This window comes from Eleutherodactylus coqui, chromosome 5 (assembly GCF_035609145.1).
Source record: "Eleutherodactylus coqui strain aEleCoq1 chromosome 5, aEleCoq1.hap1, whole genome shotgun sequence".
Classification (NCBI taxonomy): Eukaryota; Metazoa; Chordata; class Amphibia; order Anura; family Eleutherodactylidae; genus Eleutherodactylus; species Eleutherodactylus coqui.
In genome coordinates, this window is record NC_089841.1 from 205,305,880 (window position 1) to 205,326,056 (window position 20,177).

The window sequence follows — 20,177 nt, forward strand, 5'->3', positions numbered from 1 at the left end:
AGAAGATAGGTCCTGCCCTATCTATATCACATGTAGTATTAACTACGTATGGGAAAGATAGGGCAAGTCCTATCTTTTCTCGTCCGTACAGATAGTCCCCTACTTACAAATAGGTTCCGTTCCAGGAAGCTGTTTATAAGTCCATTTGTTCGTATGTCTGAAAAAATGCTTGTATGGAGGAGGATCTTGGGTGGATATCGCTCCATACAACATAAGAAACAGCCGGCACCCGCCCGCAGCAGCTCCAACAAGCCGCGCCGCAAGTTGGAAAAGAATTGTCGGCGGCATTTAAAGCATTGCCAGTTACGATGAGCGGCTCCGATTGTTGGAGCTGCTGTGACATTCAGGGGTCCCATATGGCCTCCCGCGATAACATTTCAGGAAGCCGTGCGGTTGCCACGGCAGCCGGGGGCCTTCTGAAAGGCCCCAGGGCTGTCTATGCAGAATGCCTATCAAGCCGTGCCTATGGCCTGCTTTCATAGAAGCCTGTCCGATCGCTGCACAGTATGATGTAATGCTTTGGCATTACATCATACTGCAAGAAGGGCTTGTTCATATCTAGCGAACGTTCGCAACAGTCGAGAATACCACTAATGAAATCACTGTGTGAAAGCACTCTGTGTGCCAAGATTTCGATTACAACCATTTGCCTGTATCATTGTTGAAGCTTCTTTTTCCATAAATTGTCTGCAGGTTTGTCCAAGATTTTAAAGCAATGTGACACATGTTGGCGCTATAAAAAGAATAATAATAGAGTACTAATACTAGATGTATATCTACAGACTAAAGCCATCCACAAAATGTTCACAAGTTATCATTAAATATACAATATCTGTCAATATATATCAACCTACAGTCTTATGCTATCCGCAAAAAATTAGACTTTAGGCAGCAATGGCACCATGGTGTCTGTAGGTTGTCCACCGCATGCTTGAGCATGATGTTGTAAACCTTAACACTCCCCATCTGTCAAGAAGAATCTGGAAGTGAAATTCGAGGGCCAAGACTCTTGTCTATTAGTTCTTCACTCAGCAAACACAACTTTTACATTGGACATATTAATATCCTTAGAGCTCCCATACCTATGCGCAGATATGTTAAAAGTATTGATCAGTGGGAGTCCTGCTGCTGAGGCCTCCGTAGAACGAGGGGGGTGCAGTACTTACCTGAGCGCTGTGCTTCCTCGGCTATCTTGGCTACTTTTTGGCTTCTTCCAGCAGCTGAAGATGGCCTGATATAGGTGTATAGAGCTTTGCATAGACCTCTATGTTGGTCTTCAGACCTCTATGTTGGTCTTCAGCTGCCAGAAGGAGGCGAAAAGCAGCTTGTATGAGTGCTGCAGCCCTCTCATTATAACGATCAGCGGGGCTCTCAGCAGCAGGATCCTCACTGATCAATACTTTTAACATGTCTCTATGGCATGTCAAAAGTAAGTTTAAAGTGCAGCCAATCTTTAAGAATGATTTGGAAACCAGGCGGCACACAGCCAAGCAAATGGCAGCTGAATACAACACTAGTATTGTTGGGTTGCACCATGCTGATGGGAGGTCGGAATTTGGCATAAGCAGCATGAATCCATGAACCCTTCATGTCAGCTGTTCAGATCATGTCAGTACTCCATGTAATTTGCGTCAACTACAAGATGCTCTCCTGTCCACACGGGCCAATATTACTGCAGAACCATTTCATTGCCTAGTTGACTCTAAGCCACAACAAGTTGCTGTGGTTCTAAAAGTTCCAACGCACTAGTAGTTGGGTCTCTCTAGTAACATGTATGAGATATTTATTGATACATTCCACCATATTTTTTTCACCAGGTTAGACAGTAGCAATATTGTGACACATTACATTATAATCCAACTAGCCCAGTTATATACAGTAACATACACAGTAGGCTAAATCTATCACGCAGTCCTCCTCCATTCAATCAGGACTCCAATGGCAGATAACGCCTATCTAGTGTTAGCAAAAATAGAGGTAAAACATTAAATGGGGAAAATTGGCATCTACCTCATTGGGTATTTTTTGCCTTACTCTCAATCAACATTGGGGCGTAATAGGTTGAACTGGATGGTCTTTTTTCGGCCTTACATACTAGTCGAGCGAGTAGTGCCTTAGCCGAGTATCTCCCCGCTCGTCTCTAAAGATTCGGGGGCCGGCGGGGGAGAGCGGGGAGCAATGGAAGGGAGATCTCTCTCTCCCTCTCTCTCCCTCTCCCCCCCCCCCCCCCCCGCTCCCCGCCGCAACTCACCTGTCACCCGCGCCGGCCCCCAAATCTTTAGAGACGAGCGGAGAGATACTCGGCTAAGGCACTACTCGCTCTAGTAATGTGCCTTAGCGAGTATACTCGCTCATCTCTACATACTAGGTTACTCATTTTTCAAGGCTTCAATGCAAACATTCCTGAGTCGGCAAATATTTGAAATAAACCATGTAAGCATGGTAGATTTTTGTAATTAAAATTTTGTGAAACCCACATTATCCACTTCTAAAAGTCCTGCATTTGCCAGGGTGTACCATAAAATGAGGCTTGTCCTCAAAGTACTGAGGCAGCCACCACAAATGACTCTCCAATTAGGAAAACCTATAAACATTACTGTTTTCACGGTGCGGTGCGAGTACAGTCAAATTGCGGTTGTATTTCTAATAAATAGACGTGCATGTCAATACCTCAACTCGTAAAGAAATGAGGAGGTGATCCTCTACTTAAGTAGCAAAAGCTAAATCAGGAAGCATTAATCAAAAGCCTTTTTCATGTGACAGGCTCTATACTAGCAGCTTCTATCCAAGTGGAGATTGGACCCGTATGAGTGACGGACTTCTCACATCTAACGTCTCCTAAAATAAATATGGAAACCACGTTTGTGGTTTTGCTGCTAAAAGTATCACGAGCCATAAATGATATATCAGGTAAAGTCAACGTAGTTGGCTGGGAATGAAATGTGTAACGCCATGTTCGGAATGGCATATGTGGAACGTGCTATGCGATTGAACGCCGTGTTCTATTATGTACAGACGTTTCTACCAATGTATCAGATTCAGTATTGTTGCTGTTTTCAGACTTAGGACTTTTATCATTTTTTTCATCAATTGTTTCAAATGTTTTATGGTGTTTTTTAACCATAAAGCATTTTTTTTGCCATTTTTAGTAGCATTTTTTATTTAGCGTAATTTTTTACATGCATTTTTTCTGGCACTTTTTAAGTTCTCTGAGTAGAAAATAGAGAAGAACACAAAAAAGTTATACTTTTGAGCATGCTGCACTTTGAAAAGTGCAACAGACCCTAAAATGCTACAAAAATGCTAAAAATTCAAATACTTTGTATGTAAACATTTTTATATTTTACTAGAAACTTTTACATAGCATCTGATATCAGGAGAAAAGCAGGGAAAAAGACACAAAGAATGCATAGTTTTAGGGTTTCTCATGGTTGTATGTGTTTTTCATACGCCTCACTGCAAAGTATTTGCGTTATGTATGAGGCTTTTTTGCACACGTGTCGCATATTTTATTTTATTGCACTCGCAGGCCTTGTTCATTTGCGCACAGCAGACGAACACACCCTGATTCAAATGGCTATTTAGCCTAATGCATCCCAGATGTGTTCTTTCTTCACGGAATTGCGCATCTGTAGTAAATATTGAGTGTAAGTTGCATGAATACAATGTGAGTGTTGTTTTTCATATGCTATTTCCAAGTTGCTTATGTTGTAGGCCCTATTCACACAAGCATATATACGCAGCTATTGTAGCTGCGTGCAAAAATCGTGACCATGGGAAACATTGGATTCCAATATATTAATTCACAGGAGCGATTTTCGGGCGCATGAAAAATGGCGCCGTCAAAAATAGAATATCGTGACCGTTTTCAGTTGCCGATTTTATATGGTGAGTGAAAAGATAGGTCTTGCTGTATCTTTTGCCAAGATACACTGGAAGCTCCCATAGACTCATATGAGAGCTGTACAAAAAGGGAGAGAGAGGGAGTTTAGCTGCGTCCAATGCTGAGAAAAGAAGACAGCTGGCATAATTAAGGCATTACTAGTCATTCCGAGGATTTCTGACGATCAAGGGATTTCCGTACTGCAGAATATTATTTTCGGCCACAACTTCGCAAGCGGGATGAGAAAACCCTCATTTTGATCGAGACTTGATCTCGGCTATTCTTCATTCATGCAAATGCTGCGTGTATGTGGCATAAATCTAAGTTTCCAGAACTATATGTATAAACTCATGAAGACCTTTCCTAAATGTTTCTCCATTGAGCAATGAATGTTCTATCACACACTGATGATAACTAACAAGTCCACAACAGATGTATTCAGTCATACTAACCTGGCTCTGTATTGACGACATAGTGGTTCTGGCTATAATTCTTTTGCAAACATATTGGCATTATATAAATTAAGATTGTAATTATATTTGCCCATGTAGCCATAAAATTCCAATTTTCACATCCTATTATTGTCATGAATTGGGGCTGCAGCCGCCTACTTCCCTCATCCTCTCCCATTGACAGTTGTGGTGCCCATCTGCTTGCTGGTGATGGCAGACGATGCATTTCTACTTGGCTTGCTGCATCTTTGTTCCTTAGAGTCTGCTTGGTCTCCTGGCCTGCCTCTTAAAGAACCAGTGTGCACACCCAGCTTTCCCATTCTTAGCCGATCCAGACAAGCCTCTGGCCATTTAAAAGAGCATTCCAGTTTTTTTTTTTCTGAGACATGCTTCACAGTATCACTGATCTCTGCTGTGAAGAATCCTGTTCAAAGCCACCTTCCCTCCAGGATGTGTATTCTGCATTTTTCTTTCAGTCTGCAGGTCATATGACCAGCACTCTGACTCTGGCACTCTCACCTCCTGCAGTTATTGGGTCAACTTTATGTCAACTGTCATAAAGATAAACTAGCTTTCTTGCTCATAAATCAATCACAGCGCAGATTTCATTTTGAAGTACAAAATAAGCAATGAAAGCTGCGCTGTGATTGGCTGCTTTGGCCAACATTAACTTCAGGACACGGTGATGTCAGAGTGCTGGTCATGTGACCTGGAGGCTGGAAGAAAAGTGCAGAATACACCGCCTAGAGGGGATGAGCTACAGAACTGGATTCTTAACAGAGGTCAGTGATACTGTAATCCATTTCTCAAAGAAAAAAACACTTGGAGTGCTTCTTTAAAACACCCCGCTCACACACAAATGTCTGAGCAATTAGTCTCCTAGTATGTAAAGGTGTTATAGTGTTACAGCGCTGGAATTCAATGTTCAAATCTGACCAAGGGCAACATTTGCATTGGGTTTTTGTGCTCTTTTTGTGTTTGTTCTCCTTGTTATTCTCATCCTCTGGAGTAAAACAGATAAATCTGGTGGCTCGGTTGTTAGCACTGCTGCTTTGCAGTGCTGAAGTTATAGGTTCAAAGAGCAACACCTGGATGGAGTTTTTCAAAGTGCATGCATATGCTGTCCTTAATGAGAGTTGAACCTAGGACCTCAACACTGAAAGGTAACACTAGGAATCACAGAGCCACATTCATTGAATAAAAAACACGTGTATACGTTATTTGTAGAAAATAATTCTGGTGATTTTTGCTAAAACCCACCCGATCTGATTTTGCTAAAATTGGTCCGATTTTATTGCCCAGCCAATGACAAGCAACACTATTTCTGACTCAATAGCGACAACAGCCACATGACCAAGACTATTTCTGGAGGAATGGTCAGCCCCCACCCACCCCTTCCCCTGCAGCAAAGACCAGATCCTAACTGCGGATTAAAGGGTGAGCATAAAGAGAATCTCAGGTGCAGCCCCCAGATCTAGTCCTAAGCCTAACCATTTTGTGGCACAGTGGATCCTTATCTACTACTATAATCAAAAAGAGAGAGAGAGTAGATTTCAATTCTCTGTTTATTTGCTCAGCACTTATTAAACAGCACTTTTCCATTCCCCATGCTTTGAAAGGAAAGCAAACCATAAAAGTAGACTTGACCTTTTTCATTGGTACATCATAAATCAGGCGTTAAAGCAATGGAGAAAACTTGAAAAAAGGTTAAAGGTGACAGGAGGTCGCAGAGAGGTGACAATGTGGCAAACATCAAAGGGAGGAGCTATACATATAAAACCTTTTCTGTCTACCCAATTATAGGCATGCAATGACGGCTCTCAATATAATTGGAAGAAAAGGGCAAATGAAAAACCAAACTAATATCAATCATATAAATGAGAACACTAGATTGCATAATACATCTCACACACATTACAAATCACCAAAGAGCGAAATAAATGAACACTTCCACCTATAATCCTGCGCTGCTGGTAATTGGTCAGAAGTTTTCAAAGTTTTCTATCACTGCATACTTTCTTAAAAAAGTTTTTCCGCTCTTCTGTCACTTGCATTCTACGAGCTGATTTTCCTCACAGTGTACAGTATATCTACTTATTTGTGTTCACAGCTCTAACATCGTCTCATTTTTTTCTAAATTATATTCAATCTATGTTTAATTTAAAGGGACCCTGTCATGTACTTTATGCTGTCCTGACCGAGGGCCGTATAATGCAGTGACAGACATGCTGATTTCAGCGGTCTGTCACTTTTGGGGTAATGTGCCGGGGTTTTTAATAATGTACAGTTTGTTCCTGCAGTTCCTACCAAGAGAGGAGTCACATTTAGGGTTTTTACCTACTAGCGTTTTTCTTTTTTGCTGCAATTTCACTGCATATTTTTTTCCAAATGTCAATGGGACTTTCTAATGTTAAAATCGCATCGCACAAAAATCGCAGAAACACAAACTAGCGTTTTTTGTGTGATGAAATTTTAACATTAGAAAGTCCCATTGACATTTGGGGAAAAAAAATGCAGCGAAAAAAAAAACGCTATTGGGTAAAAGCCCTTATACTGTTATCCTTGCCCATCCTGATTGGCAGTTTTCTCAGTATGCTGTGTAATGGTTAGAAGGCAGTAGATGGACTCTGGACTACTTTCTTGCTGGGAGCTTCAAAGTTCTTAAAAACCACTGCACTTTATCCCATAAGTGACAGACAGCTGAAATCAGCATGCCTGTCAATACTTTATGTTGCATTAGAGGACATGACAGATTCCCCTTACCAGGAGCAACGTTAAGGAGACTGTCCAGGACTTCTACGATTGATGACCTATCCTCAGGTTAGTTCATCAATAGTTGATCAGTGAGGGACTGCTGCTTGGAATCCCCGCCAAGCCATCTGACAATGCGGACGGCACTGAAAGCAGATAACATTGTTTGCATCGCAGTGGCCCAGGTTAGTATTACAGGCACAGCTCCTATTGAATTCAATGAGAGCTGTGCCTGTAGGAGTAATCCAAGCCATTGCAGTGTCGACAGCATAATCTGCTGCTAGCGCATAATCTGCTTCTAGCGCTGTTCACAATGCTGGTGACCCAACAAACAACTGTTTGGTAGCAACCACTGCTGATCAACTATTGATCACTTATCCTGGGTATAGGTCATCAATAGTAAAAGTTCCAGACAGTCCCTTTAGGCCGAATGCACATGGCCTGCTCGGATTCCGATTGCGAGATCTTGTAGCGGAATCAGATCCTGTGACCCCCGCGTACCGGCGCGATGTCTTCTTCTCTGTGCTGCGGATATGCCAGCTGGCACTCCACCGCATATGCGTAGTGCAGAGAATGACGTGTCAGCAATGATGCGGATCCGCAGCAATTTCGAAATTGACATTTCAGAATCATTGTGGGACGGATGGCTTCCATTGACTGCAATGGAAGCCGTACGTGCGAGGCCTGCACTAGAATAGGACATGCTGCGATTCTTACCACGCGAGCGGAAAATTGCAGTTGATTTCTGCTTGTGGGCATGGAAAAGTGTTTCGCATTGCATGTTTATGAGCAGTATTTGCACTGTGGAATCTGGAGGCGAACTCCTGCTCCGGATCCCGCAGTGCAAATATGCCCATGTGCATTGGGTCCTAAAAATCTTCCTATTGTAGTTCCAGTAAATATTTCCTTAGTTATGCTTACTAACAGCAGATGCAGACATACAGAAAGTTTTGCTTACCTGCATACTTGTGAGGGGTATTAGTGTATCTTGACGCCACCGGAACTAGGGGCTTGACAGTGCTTCCATGTAGGAACGCCCCTGTCAAACCCCTAGCTCTCGATTGGTGCAAGATGTAAAGGTCCTGAAAGATCCTACTGGCATCACTGAAAGTTGGGTCTGTTGTGCTGTGCGTACGGTGCCCGGTACTCACTGTCCCCCGCTGCCGTGGCCTCCCAGCATCACTGAGTCACTGGTCCCCCCCAGCACTATATGGCGTCCGTGATGTGTTCCGCCTTGGTTACTGTGGCGGCGGTGACACTTTTTTCAGGCCTGCCTGCTTTCCTCTGCGGACGGCTGTGCTAGGATCCCTGCTGTCCTCTGCATTCGCCGGCTTTTACTGTCAGTCCCATGGCGCTCTGTCCTTCGTCCTGCAGCCCCGGCAGGGAAGAGGGTTCACGCTGTACTCTCCCGTGCTTATTCCCCCCCCCCCCCCCCACGGTGATTCGGCCATCTGCGGGGAAGGAGACGGTGCAGTGCTGTCCCAAGTCAGGCCCCTCCTCAGCAGTGCATGGTGCGCCAGTGGGGAAAGAGCTTGGCGCAGTGGTGCTGGGGCTGGGTACCTGCAGCGGTGGTCGCTGTATGTAGTTTTTCCATATAGCCTTAGTTTAGTGGGCTGGCAGGACCTGCAGCCCATCCAGCTCAGCTACCAATCAGGTACGGGGGGGGGCGTCACCCCCCTGTCAATCTTGATTCCACCAGGACTTCCTGGTGGCGTCAAGATACACTAATACCCTTGTGAGGCTAATCTCCCATAGAGTTTAATGTGCAAATGTATGCCAAAATGGTGTTCTCTGTCCAGGATACAGATGTATTTTTCAATACAGCTGTACAGTATAGGCGTACAGTTATATACATCTGGCCATATGTGTGGTGGGCTGTTTTGTGCATTGAATGCAAACATCTTAGACAACGTGTTTTTACAACACTCACTCACTGGGCCTTATGCTCATGGGGATGGACCCATGTTGACCCCTGTGTTGCCATGTGAGCATTGCTGCTAAAGAAGAATATTTTAGTTTTTATTTCCTCTCACTTATAAAGCACTTGTATATTCTGCGGTACTGTCTAAAGGTTGTCATCACTCACAATCGTTGTCCCTCACAATATACGTCATCTGTAATATTAAACCCATTAGGCAAAGTTTCATAAGAAGCCAGTTATCAGTATGTTTTTGAAGTGTAGGAGGAAACCGAAAGAAAGCCACATGAAGAACATTCAAACTTTATTTCTTGTAGATTCTCACGAAATCTGGGATCACAGCTGTAACTGACCACCCCGTCCCTAATGGTGTCTGGGTTGTTAGCACTGCAGTATAGTGACAGACACGCTGATTTCAGCAGTCTATCACTTATACCAATCACTTCAGAAGTTTTGGAAAACTTATATTTCAGAATTTGCAACAAGTTGCATAGATGAGTCTGGTGCAGCTCGTTAATATTTATATATTCACTGCTCTCCCTGCCCCCTGCTTTCAAATCGACAGGTCTTTCTGTATTATGATGTATACAGAGAGACCTATCATTCAGCTGTAGGGGTGGGTGAGCAGTGAATATAGGAATATTAATTAGCCACACCAGACTCATCAATGCAGCTATCTACAAAGCTTGCAATGTAAGTTTTCCAAAACTCCTAAAAGGATCGGTTTAAGTGACAGGCTGCTGAAATCAGCGTATCTGTCACTATGCTGTAATGCTCACAGCTCAGGCACCAATAGGGACCTGAGAGGTCTCCTTTAAATATAATTTGTCAGTAGAGTCTTCACTGAAATGGATATATTTTTTAAATATGTCTAAAAAGAAGCTATGAGGACAATTGTCAGTGCTAAGCATTGCTCTTTGTATCAGGTGATAGGAAGCCTGGGGCCTCACATCATGTTGGTGCCCCTGCAGGTCCTTTGCTCTCTTTATCTGTCCTTGAGTACAAAGCAAACATTTGGCAATGAATAGGTACATATTGATACAAGTGATAAACATCTTAGGCTTCAAAACTGTACTAGGAAATTCTGTGCAAGACCAAATGTAACTGTTTTATTTGGCATCACACTCATATTTGAAATCATGTCTGTAGTACATGCTGCTACACCCTCCCTATGCAACTCACCTTGACATTACCAATTGAGCAATGGAGGACTTGGGATCTAAAAACCATTGGAAACAGTCAATAAAATAGACCTTCTGGGCCATTTTAACAATTTGGTGAGCCCTGCCTTTCTCTCCTAAAAACTTTTCTGTTCCTCGAAAAGTACTAAAAACGTATACTACCATAACGGTACGGCGCTCATCTGTTTCTGTGCTCGCCTGGAATGACCCAATACTGAAGCTCCATCTCTGTGGATGCAGCTGCTCACCTTTTCCTCTGTTTCCCTTTAGCACAGGACTCCCTTACATCCTGCTTTCCTGCGCCACTTCAAGTCAACTTCAAGCAGGCCCTGCCTCCTCCTTGACATTCTTGACGTCCTGATGTCATTCTCTGCTGATCCTTTCCTTTATTATTCCCTATCATACCTTCTCTCTGACTTTTCAGATGACCCAGCATCTCTCTCCGCTTCTCCTTTCCCTCATTCACCTAGGCATTGTCGAACAGGACGGTTTCCTCCTTGACATTCTTGATATCTCCGCTACTCCTCTCCCTCATTTTTTTCCATTCCGCCTGCAGTTTACAAGGTGAGGTAAGTGATAGCTTGTTTTCTCCAAGGTTTCAGCTGGAGTCATATCCAGAATACACAAATATAGTTGAAATTGGCACTGCCAGGGGGGCCTCTACATCAGCACCATTTGCCCTACAATTAAAGTGTATCTGAATGCATACAGAAAGCTTTATTCTACGTATTTCTGTACATCAGCCGGTGCAGGAAATGTTTCTAAGTTTAACAGTCATCTGCAACAAATGAAACAGCACCTCCAAACTGGAAACTTTTTGACATAAGGAAAATATGGCAGCGAGATGCTTTATAAGTATGACACCCACGCTCTGAGCTATTTTCTACTCCATATCTCCACTCTTACCGCGTGTTACGCACGATAGAGTCCTATTGTTCTTTATGGGTGCATAAAAAAACACTGCACATATGCAATTACCTTGTGTACGTGCGGTGTTTATATGCACTGTCGCTAAGCGGCAGAGCGGGAAATTAAGAAAAAAATTTGATGCTCTGCTTTCAACGCTGCATTTTGATACAGCAAGCACACTCCAAGTATACTCCGTGGAGACTGCTCCAGTAATAATGAACAGCCAGAGCATATGCTCCAGAGATGCTCCCAGCATCAATGAACAGATGAGGTATATTTTCCGCACTCTGAGCATGCTTGGAGTGTAATGATGAATGTGTCTTAAAAGAAAATCTGTCTTTATTGCTCATAGCAACCAATCACAGCACAGCTTTTATTATACCTCAGCAGTGTAAGAAAGGAAAGCTGCGCTGCGATTGGTTCTTATGGGCAACAAAGACAGATTTTCTTTTAGACAGCTTTCATAAGTATGTGTTACCGGGCAACTTTTCTGTGGCCAACCTTGTATATATGAGTTTTTATAGGGAACCAGATAAAGTAAAAAGTTGTTGAGGAATGTTTGGGTTTCCTAGTGAGAGATTTACCTTGTGTTTGGTATAATATATAGTAATATACATTTTTGACTTCTCTTTATATTGTATTGTGTTGTTAATTTTTTAATTTATTGTATTCACCGGTTTTATTTTTGGTTCGGACTGAGTTATCCAGGAGGAAAGTGAAAAAGGTGAAAAATGGTACCATATTGACTTTCTTCAGTTTAACCCTCTAATCTTTCCTCAATCACTCCTCACTTTCATTGAGACCGCTGACAGACTGCAGCCATGTTTACATAAGAACAGTCTCTCTAGTATCTAATTAAGTCAATTATTTCTCTTAAGAACTTCTATGTTCTTTTTTTTTTGCTAGTACCACAAAACCCTTAGCAGGGAAGCATACCACTATCTTCCAGGATACTAGCCAATCAGGGTCTCAAGTAAACATGGAATAGACTCTATAGTTATAGACCAAGGACTGTTAGTTCTTGACTTGTTACTTGGCTTTTGTTGGCCATCTGTTACCTCATCAAGCTGCGCACTTTATTTACCTTAACAGAAGGTTGTAACAATGATAGTGTTAATTGGTGTGGGAAAACAAGCAGGTAGTGTAGTCAGTTATTCTTGTATGATATTCACAGAGTAAATATCGATTATCTAGCGTAAAGGACTTGTCGAATCCTTAACCCTTTCCAATCCACTGTCTGACGTCTGAAGACATTCTGACTGAAGGCTGTACAGCTCCGATGTTGGAAGACGTACGACAGGGTATTCTTACTGTATATTACTGGCCACTCTTGTTGGGGGCCTCTCCAGCATGTCACATACCGCAGTACTGGCTCTAGCCAGCAGATGGCACCATTGTATAATGTCAGAAAGAGAAAGCCCCCTAGGAAACCGTGAATCCAAAATTGCATTGCAAAGGGTTAAACTCTAGAGTTATGGCATCACTACCGGGATTGAAGGCTGAAAGAAATGTTATGGGATGCTAACATTCATCTATAAACCATATCTAAAACGTGTTCCGCAGAAGATCTAGTTGGGTTCCTGCTAAAAAAGACCAAATCCTTCTACTCTAAACTTCTCCATCCGACAGGAGAAAGCATCTACTGTATCTGCTGACATCTTCCTTGCTCAATCTTCATGGAAATCTAGTCGCACAACACTCACCTTTCTACCTTCTACTCATCTATACTCACCCTATCTCTACTTAGCCGAACACACAACCAGTAGCGGGGTGAAACACCTCTTAGATTGGGAGTAAACAGAGGATGTAACAGTAGCTGATCCAGTCAATACTGATCGCCCTCAACCTATAGGCCCCCAAAAAGTTTTTAAAAAGTGTTCGTGGCCCAGCTATGAGACACATTAGCCACTGAACTGTACCTTCACAGGAAATGTAATGGTAAACTTGAAGTGCTCTTGCTGTGTATTCCCTTTTCTAGTACCGTCATAGTACAGAGATAGCTTTTATGATCCGTGGCTGCCATCTTGCCTCGCCTCTCTCTGCTGGTGGCCTTAGCATGTGCGCTCTCCATGTCCACAGCAAACATCTGGCTGTAACCTCCTTTCTGTCCCTCTCCGTTTCCCAAATGTGCGGGCACATGTCCACAGTCTTTAAAGACTACCTACACTTTCAGCTAACTTTGACATGTCATAGAAACATGTCAAAATTATTGATCAGTGTGGGTCCCACTTTTGAGACCCTTGGTGATCACGGAAATAAGGGGCTGCCTCGTTCATCTGAGCCCTGTGCCCCCTCGCCTATCTTCACTAGGTTTTTGCTGCTTTTGACAGCTGAAGACGGCCTCATAGAGGTGTATAGTGCTTTTTTATACAACTGGTCAATACTTTTGACTTGTCTCTATAGCATGTCAAAAGCAGCTGAAAGTACAGTTACTCTTTAAGGGCTAGTGCGCGTCCTACTATAATGTCCCCTGTTAGTCAGGCATTTTTTGTTTTGTAATGACTTCCTGGTTTCTGACTTTTGTGCATTCTCCACTCCTGACCTTGGCTAGTTGTATTGCCCATTCTACTGCCTGCCCCGACTCCTGGCCTGTTGTACTGTGCTGAACCTGCTCTGTGTGCCATGACATCTGGCCTGGTCCTTGTTTTGAATTTACTCTGCCTTCCTTGACCCAGATCTCCCTAACAATGTCTCTGTTCACACCCTTAGGTACTGAACCCTGCTCTATGTTATTGTCAACCACCACCTAACTGGGACCACTTCCAATGTAATGACCTGGGGACCCCGCAGCAAAACCCAGATCCTGACTGGTGGAGTGAAAGGTGAAAACACAGTGATTATTGTCACAATGTATCAGTTTAAAGAAATAATGTACAAAGTGATGTCTCAAATAATAAACACTGAAGACATAAGAAGGAAATAGTGATGTCACGGTATGGGAAGTGTTATTGCGCTCAGTAAGAGAATCATATTTTAGATATGTTACTCTTAATGGCTAAAATAAACTATGTTAAACAGCAAGGTTTTAAGAGTATTGAGGTTTCTTCATCAGGCATTGTATGGAAATAATGTGCACCGTATGCAATGGTGGATAATAAACACAGTGATGTCAAAACTAATGGCTAAAGACCACAGCGATGTCACATAACAGGGGTAATAGACATGGCGTTATAATATAAGTACTCTTATAATGCTAAGTGTGGTTCACACAGCATTAACCCCTTCTATTCATATTTTAATAGATAGGACTTTTACCATCCCAGCAACACTAACTGTGGTTTTTTTGTTTGTTTTGATTGTTTTTACATTAAAAATGGGAAAAGGCTCTTTATACATTTATTCTTTCTTTATGGTCATATTAAAAAAAGAACTTTATTAAACTTCATTTTACTTTAGTCCATTTAGGGGACTTGAACTTGAAATCATCTGATTGCTTGTACAATATACTGCTTTACTTTGGTATTGCAGTTTATTGTACATTTAATGGCATCCTATTAATGGGCCACTCCAGGGAAAACATATTATTTCATCACTGCACCCCTCACTTGTGTTTATCACAGTCTGAACGACTTTTATGTATATTGCACTCACTTCCATGCAGAGCAGTCTCCTGTCCTATATATATCAGACACCATCTTGATTTTCAGATTTTGACCTGCTTTCTCTTCTTTTGTGCTGCGGTATCATGTACAGTGGATATCAGGAAGTGGCTTACCTCCACACTGAGCCTTTCTGTCCTAGGGGTTTTGCTCAAATAGCTAAAAATGGTTTTAAAATATAACGCAGAATGGAACTATCAAATTTAATCAGGCAAATAAAGACCAAAGGTGCAAACTATAGTCTCTATTCAGGTTTATATATCTTTTTGATACATTTTTACAAATAACATTAACAAAATTGCATAATAAATAAATACTGACAGTTATAATCAACATTATCATAAAGTGACAATGTCCATAGACAATGACTAATAATCATGACCCTTCGTGGGTTAATTCCTTGTAATTAATGTTAATTCTAATCAAGTGAATAAACATACATCGATCATATCCAGATTTGTTTGGTGATCCGTATTGCCCTAGCCACCAGGGCCCCACTGAACTCTAACAGCCCTTTATGGGGGATTCTCAATCAGCCAGTATTAATCCTTCATACAAAAAAATAAAGGGGTGGACAAGACAAAAAGAAGAAGAAAAAGGAAGAGAGAAGGAGAAAAAAAGAAAGAAAAAAGGACGGGAGGTCTCCAACCCTGATTCTCACCCCAAGCTCCGACAATCTATAGCCTTTTTTCAATCTAGTTATAAAGCCTCTCGCCATTCAGGCCCCCACAGAGAAAGTCACGTGGCTTGCCCTAAATTGGTACAGTTCCATCCGCAAGCCACCCAGCACACACTGGGGACCCCCGGAAGTCTTTCGAAGCCTCCCATGTTCTGTTATAAACTGCTCGCAGGGGCGTAACTATAGAGGGTGCAGGGGATGCGGTTGCACCCGGCCCCAGGAGCCTTAGGGGGCCCATAAGGCCTCTCTTCTCCATATAAGAAGCCCAGTACTATGAATAAAGCATTATAGTTACAGGTTTTGCATTGGGGCCCAGAAGCTTCAAGCTATGCCTCTGTGCAGCATGGTTTAGGTATGGGTACGGGTACAGATACAGATAGAGGGGGGGCCCCAGGTCACCTTTTGCATCAGGGCCCCTGAACCTTTAGTTACGCCCCTGACTGCCCGGTTAGTGTCGTCCTTAGCTCTGAGTTCCTCCATATGGTTAATCTCATCCATGGTTGGCATCCAACTGATACATGTGGGTGGAACCTGAGAATGTCAAGATCGAGGGATCAAGAGTCTCATGGCCAGAGTGAAAAAACGTAAGATGTCCCTTTTGTTAGTTGAGTATGAACCTGGTAGAATTGAAAGAAGGATGAGCTCTGGGGGTAAGTACCACTGATCTCCCCCTAAGTTTATTATACAGTAACCTGATTTCCCTCCATAAATTCATTATCACTGGGCAGGACCACCAGATATGCACAAACATGCCCATCTCTTCCAAGCATCTCCAGCATCTGTCAGATGTCCCGGGGTGTATCCTGGCGAGGTGGACCTTAGTCTCTATTTAACCTTGTTTACATTTGTGTTTCTCTTTTTTAAGCACAGAATAGCACGGTCAATTAGTGTAGTTTGGGAAGATGCATTGACTTATAATGCGACATCATGCACCAAAATTGGGCTAAAATTTTGGCACGGAGTAAGCCAAGCAATGCATATATACGCATATAAGGTAAAGTTAGACAAAAGTTTCTTAAGTATTTGCCAAAGTTATCATCCAGCACTAGCCACTGTGATAACTTTAGCAATTTTTCAGACTGCCTGGTCTAAGTTCACATTATCTAACCATTAGAAGGGCTTAGTAAACCCATCCCAATCCAACCTAATGTTTCTTATATATACTGAGTATATGACTTTAGTCGAAATTAAAAATGTACCCACTTGTTCTTAGTATCCAACATGACAGATAGAAAAAGATCAAAAAATAAAGCGGAAGGAAACCTGAGATGTATCTAATAGAGTATAAAGTAGAAGTGTGAACAGTTTTAGGCACAGGTGTAGGAAACTGAAGTAATAAAGGAAGCGTATGTGTTACATGAGATTATCGATTAACATGCCCTAGATGTTTGCCTGGTCTTCAGATCGCATTTAAAGCTTCTTATTCATGCTACTCTTTAGAGTACATGGATTCATATGCTTAACATTGTAATTTTAGATTCTACAAAGGTATAAATAACCCTCTCACTGGAAGCCCCAACAATACGCAGAACTGCAGCTACTAGATTAGTGAGATCATCTTACTTTTCCTCTTATTCATGTTTGTTATTCAAAGAAATTCCACTGGTCACTGGTCACAAGTAATGTAATTGGATTATAATTCACATTTCTGGTTGTGCCACAGAAACCATGCTAATTACAGAAGGAAACATGCACCAGCCTATAAAAGTATGCTTCCATCCACTCTTTCATTTCTGGTCAAGTTGGCTTTCACTGTATGCTTTCACAGGAAGCACGGACTGGACGTGTTGGGTTAAAACACACTTGATCCTTTTTTTCCTCCAAGAGGTCAGAGGTGTCTAGCAGCGGATTGTTCACTACTTGCTATAGCAATAAATAGGAAGCTGACCTAAGTGTCCATTCTTATGGAGAGTGTAGGGAGATGTCTTAGGGTGCAATGCTTTATCCCACCAGCATAACTGTAGGGGATGCGGTTGCACCCGGGCCCAGGAGCCTTAGGGGGCCCATAATGCATCTCTTCTCCATATAGGGAATCCAGTACTATGAATAAAGCATTATAGTTAGGGGCCCTGTTACAGGTTTTGCATTGGGGTCCAGAAGCTTCAAGTTACGCCTCTGCGTAAAGGGGTTAAGAAAAGTTGGGGTGCCCCCAGATAAACTTTTGCACCCGGGCCCATGAGCCTTTAGCTATGCCCCTGCTATGTCCCCATGTGGTAGCTCGGAGAGCACCTCCGTAATTTTCATCCATAATTATTATTTTAGGTTGCCTAGCAGACTATGAGCGCCATTTTTGGGATCCATGTAAAACAGTTATACGTAATACCTTGTGTGTATGGGCGCCTTAAGCAACTACTGAAAACTATGTGGCTTTATTTATTAAACAGCAGGGATAAAATTAGACAGTTTGACAGGTCCATTAGGCCGCTTTCACACGGCCGAGAAAACCATCACAAAAATTCTTTTAACTGATGTTATATACATGTTGTATCCTTGCACGTTCCTCGAAATGCATCGCCCATTGCTTCCAACGGGACCTGAAAACACAATGCACAGTGTGAGATGTGCATGCTAGTGCAATGTGAAGTTCCCCATTGCAAACAATGGGAAACACTTGCCAATCCCCAGATGCTGCTGAAAGCCGCACCGGAGGATCGCAGCCTCACAGAAATGATGGAAGGCGTTTTTGACAGAAAACCGCCTCGCATCTGCGGGTATATCAAACGTTCACAAGTGCGATTACGGGCGAGCTTCATGGTCCAATATCATGCTTGTGTTACGATCATGTGGGCAAACTAAGCACGGGGCCCACAGGATCATGTCCAAAGAAGGACTGGATACGCACACGGGTTTCTGGCAAACTGACCCTGTGCTACAGGGGAGGAATGGCATGGCCCTACCTAAGCGGGGACATTGCCCCAATAAGGGCAGCCCAGCGGTCTTTGGATCTGGGCCCTAGCTGATCCTAGGAGGCACGCACCAGAACAGGACACATTCACATGCCACATGACAGGCACTGAACAACACATCTACTAGAGGGCCCTAGGGGCCAACCTAGCGCAGACATAGCAAACAAACTCAGCAGACCAAACTGACACAAAATAAACGTACAAACAAACATGAACCACAAGGCACTGCAAGCTGCAACAGAACAGAGAACAAGTAACAGAACACATGTCACAGACACATCCAAACAGTACCAGACCAGCTTCAGACTGACCAGGAGCTGGGTTTATATGTGAGCACAGACCCAGGGGATTGGCTAGCAAGAAGAACCACACCCAGCTTAATCATTAACCCTAAAAGTGCTGTGCTGCTGGAAGCACAGTAGTACAACATGTCTCAGCAGCACACGTAACAGTTTGGTTGTGTGTAGGTAGCCTTAAAGGTTTTCTTGAGACCCCCTGTATGCCACAAATTTAAAGGAATTGTTTTAAAATAATAAATTCATTGGCCTGTCCAGTGCTGCTGCTCCGGTGCTCCATGCCATTCTTTGTATCCAGCGCTGCAGCAGTGACATCTCCGACTACCTATATGGCCACTGCAGCCACTGGAGTGCTAGCCTGCAGTCATTTATTGGCCTGAGTGATCATATGGGTATTTGTTGATGTCATTGCTGCAACGCTGGAAAACAAAGACCAGAGTGAAACATCAGAGCGAAGATACTGGAACAGAAGCCAAATAAACAAGCAGGTTATGGTTCTTTTATTATTTTAAAACAATTAATTACATTTGTGGGGGTCTCAGAAAACCCCTTTAATACTGCTAAGACGTTCAATGGGAAACTGAGTTCTTGCCAAATTTTCTCTTTAAAAATATTCAATGTTTTAAAGTTTATCTGGCTAATCTAGGCGGCTCTGAAAGGTATTGAAGTGAAAAAGTGGTGGTTTCTTTATTCCCCCACATGTGCAACATTTAAAGCTCATGGGGCCTTTCTGAAGCCTTGGATCTTGGAGTGATGCCTATTTTTGATTCTTTGTATCACTGGGACACTAGGCATCTTCCCTGAGGTCTGCACCCAATTGCTGAGCATATGGTGCTGTTTTTTTTAATCATACTAAACTAGATACAGCAGCGATCTATAAAGTACGTTGTGGGGGGGGTTCTACTTACAGTATATGGCAGGGTAACAGAATATGCAGAAATGTGATATACATTTAGATGTTTATTTCATTAATCTCTTTGTGACACAAACTGAGGAGCTCTTTTGGTAGAACCAAATAATTATTAGGGAGTCTTAGGCCAATAAGCTTTTCCTTAGAAGCCATTCTAGGAGTATTTCATAGAACTACTTGCCAAGTTTGCGATAGTTTGTGCTCCTGGGTCTTGTAGTTCTAAGCACGTTCAGGAGCACATCTCTACAGGTGTGGGATCATTTGGCTGGCTGTTGTGTGGATTGCCCCAGCCAATTACCTGGGGTCTATGCACATATATACCGGCCCCTCTTGCTAGAGCCTGCTGGTCATTATACCTCATCCTCTCCTTTTAGAGCCCTGGTGATAGGATGCATGCTGTGCAGTTCTCTGTGTGCGCCAAGGTGTCCAGTTCTGTTCGCCTGATTAGGGGGTTCAGAAGTTGAATGGTGCCCCAGTGGACCCAAAAGGACTCTGTGCCACATAAAAAGACAACAGTATGATAAATGGCACATTGTAATTGGGCAGCCCCTTTTCAGATTCTGTATAGCACCCCAAACCTTGAAGTGAAGCCTTATTCACATGTTCTAAATCGGCTGAGTTTTCATGCCCAGCTGATGTACGGTGTCCCTTTCTGCAGAGGGAGGAGAGGAGGCGGGCCAGGCTGAGAGCAGT

General features: G+C 42.8%; 1 long non-coding RNA gene across 1 annotated transcript in view; it reads left to right on the forward strand.

The window, feature by feature from the left end:
* Window positions 1-10,116: 10,116 nt before the first annotated feature.
* LOC136627050 (uncharacterized) overlaps window positions 10,117-20,177 on the forward strand; it is a 36,686-nt gene continuing 26,625 nt past the window's right edge. Inside the window, exons 1-2 of the long non-coding RNA XR_010792741.1 lie at window positions 10,117-10,281; window positions 13,804-13,916. This is a non-coding gene — a long non-coding RNA (uncharacterized lncRNA). The remainder of the gene's footprint in view (window positions 10,282-13,803; window positions 13,917-20,177) is intronic.